This window comes from Silene latifolia, chromosome X (genome assembly GCF_048544455.1).
Source record: "Silene latifolia isolate original U9 population chromosome X, ASM4854445v1, whole genome shotgun sequence".
NCBI lineage: Eukaryota > Viridiplantae > Streptophyta > Magnoliopsida > Caryophyllales > Caryophyllaceae > Silene > Silene latifolia.
Genome location: NC_133537.1, coordinates 221165465 through 221168786, shown reverse-complemented (window position 1 = coordinate 221168786; position 3322 = coordinate 221165465). Strand labels below are relative to the sequence as shown.

General features: G+C 30.3%; 1 long non-coding RNA gene across 1 annotated transcript; it reads right to left on the bottom strand.

Annotated features, from left to right (window-relative positions):
• Window positions 1–317: 317 nt before the first annotated feature.
• On the bottom strand, window positions 318–2602 carry LOC141621712 (uncharacterized). Its single transcript, XR_012532605.1, has 3 exons — window positions 2241–2602; window positions 927–1076; window positions 318–846 (listed from the first exon to the last, which is right to left on the bottom strand). It is a non-coding gene; the product is annotated as an uncharacterized LOC141621712 (long non-coding RNA).
• Between the last annotated feature and the right edge of the window lie 720 nt (window positions 2603–3322).

Here is a 3322-nt window from a genome sequence, read left to right as displayed (position 1 = left end):
TGTTAATAATATCAAATGATTTAGTTCTTTCAAAAAAAATATCAAATGATATGGTAAACAATATCAAGTTATTGTGCTAATAATATCACACTATGCTATTAACAATATCATATATTTATCTTTATTTGCTTGTTTACAAACAGTTATAAGAAACAATATATATCTTCATAAGTATCACGTCGTATTGTTCTAGAAGCATTACCGAACAATATCAAACTTCACACATCCCGGTATCACACTTTATCCAAAATAATATCACATTCACAAGGAATCTTGAAACACTCAAACTTTTTGCTATTGAGAAACAATATCACAGCATATAAGATAAAATATCATTGTCGATTCTAAACAGTATCACAAAATTACAATGACAATAATATTAATTTATAACGACTACAGCAGATTACTATCCTTCCAAAATTACATCAATCAGTGCATATTCAATTAAAGTTCTGTCAACACAATCTGAGTACACAGATTAGTTCCTTTCTCTTCTTCTACCTTTACCAATTTCTTTTTATTATCCTTTTTGGCATCTTTATCCAGCACAATCTTCAACTTCTTGCTTGACGTTTGTTCAACTTCATCTTGTTTTAAACACCAGTACAACCGTTTTATATAACCATTTCATGACCATGACTCAACTTAATGCAACCACCTGACTATCTACTCAAATTTCAGGAACTCAATTACATCAAACCATTAGTACGACACCAATGAAGAATATCATGAAACTTCATATCCCCTTGGAAAGTAACACTGATCCTTAGCTTCATTTCTGACTTGGTTTTACCAATTAGCTTCTCTGGACGCATCATGAGACTTCATATCCCCTTCAAAGTAGATCTGCCATTCCCAATAAGCAAACATGTGAGAGATATATACAAGGATGCAAAATAAAGCTCGTCGAGAGGAATGAACCATACTGTGTTGTGACGTCTACTTCCACTTCATCGATGATCCATCTCAAAGAAAGAAAAGGTGGCCAACACATTTACTCCGCATGATTCTTCACCTTTAAGCCGCTTAAACAACCTGGTTTACGCAACCAACAATCTAGTGGGACAAAGTCCAACCTATTGTACCAATAGAAGAAAGTGGATTAATCAAAACTCGAATCCACCAATGAATTAAGAGCACTCACAGAAAATATGAGCAAGGCCATAACTGAAATTAGACAAATCCGATCTAATTTTTTTCAATACCTGATGAAAACAATGGAACAGAAGAACCAACAACAATATCTTAAAATTTATGTTGTGCTTGCTGCTCAACAAGATGAAATGGTGATGGTAAAAAAAAATACCGCAACTCAATAAACAAGCAGAATGTAAATCAGAAGCATATGATGACAACTCAACATCAAATCTATACCAAAACCAAACATACATCAAACTTGGAGACTCATTTGGCAGGTAAATTAAGCCTTAAGCCCAAAGCTTCTTAGGCCAATTTGGACCAAGTAATATCTCTATCCAATAGGCCGCTCAAAGCTAAACAACTTTCACGATCTGACAAAAAATAGCACAAAAAAATACAATGTAAACAAACAAGTAGTAATTGATTTCTGACAATCAAAGTAAAAGGGATGTAATAAAACAATATCACACAGTCTGCTAAACAATATCACATAGTCTTCTAAACAATATCACACTGGATGCTTTAGCAGCAAATACGTGATATTTATAAGATGTCAAACAATTTAGAACCTAAATCGGCGAAATATATACTACTACTAGCTAACAGTAAAGTGTAACAATGTAAAACAGATGTAAATCAACCTGACACAAATTTAAAAAAATTTGAAACAAGATACTACACATGTAAATTAGGTTTACATGACAACAAAACTCGAACAAAGTGAAAAAATTTAAAATCACAATCAAATAACAAGACTATGAATCAATCACATCAAAATTATAAATCGAGAACAAAAAAATCATAACAACAGGTGAGTTTAACATAGATCAGGAAAAATTACTGAATATATAACAAATTCGTAACTTGTTCGAATTAAAATAACCTAGATATATGAGAAAGAAGACCAATAAATCATATGAAATCCTCACAAATTAAACCTAATTTAGGAAAAAGAGATACAAAGCATTGAAATCATGATGAGTAGCTACAAAATCATAACAAACGTTGTAAGATGACTAGTAATTGCAAATATAAGTAGCGAAACAACAATCACATGAAAATAAAACTGAAATTAAAAACTAAAGATAAAGTAGATGTACCTGACATTGCAATTTCGATTGAAAGAGTATGATCGTTGATAAGAAATAGAAGAATGACAAATGATTGAGTTGAGATTGAATTCGAAACAAAAAAACCACGAAAACAGGAAAATTAGGGATTCATCGAAGAAGATGGAAGGTAGAGAGAGAAAGACTTTGGGTGAGAATGAATGAATTAGGTTTGTTTCGATGGAATAAGGAGTATATATGTGCGTCCGCAAAATTACCATATTACCGTTACTTATCCGCACTAAATCATGGACGTTGGATCTCTTAGATCTGACAGCTAGTATTAATCCTCAATCCTCAAATATATGAGTCATACTCACATGATCTCATTCCTATACATATATATATATATACATATATATATATATATATATATATATATATATATATATATATACATATATACATATATACATATATACATATATACATATATACATATATATATATATACATATATATATATATACATATATATATATATAGGTTCAAGATCCGGTGAGAACCACTAACATAATGAGAACCGTGAGAACTGTTACTAAATCATCATCAAATCTTATTCCAAAGGTTTTGAGGGATCATTTACCCTTAGTTTAGTTTATTCAAACACATTTTTAGTATAGCTAAACAAAATTTATTGATTTTATTAACAAAATTAAAACTTAATGTACAAAATACAATTAGGTATACTAAAATAGCTATAGATGCACGAAAACGAATACTAGGTGCATGAAAATTGTTACATGCATGAAAATGATTACTAGATGCATCAAAATATCAGGCTCTAGGTGCACAAAAACGAGTTTTAGGTGCATGAAAATTCTTAAATACATGAAAATGAGTAGTAGGTGCATGAAAATTAATAAAATATTTCTTGTCTCGATTTCCATCAATAATTTATACTTTTTGGACCAAGAAATATTTTATCTAAGCCATAAAATTCTATGCCCAATCCAAATATGTCGTTATTTTTTAGAAAAAAAATCCGTAAGATGAAGTTCTCAAGGTTCTCATTATGTAGATGGTTCTCACCGGATCCCAAATCTATATATATATATATATATATATATATA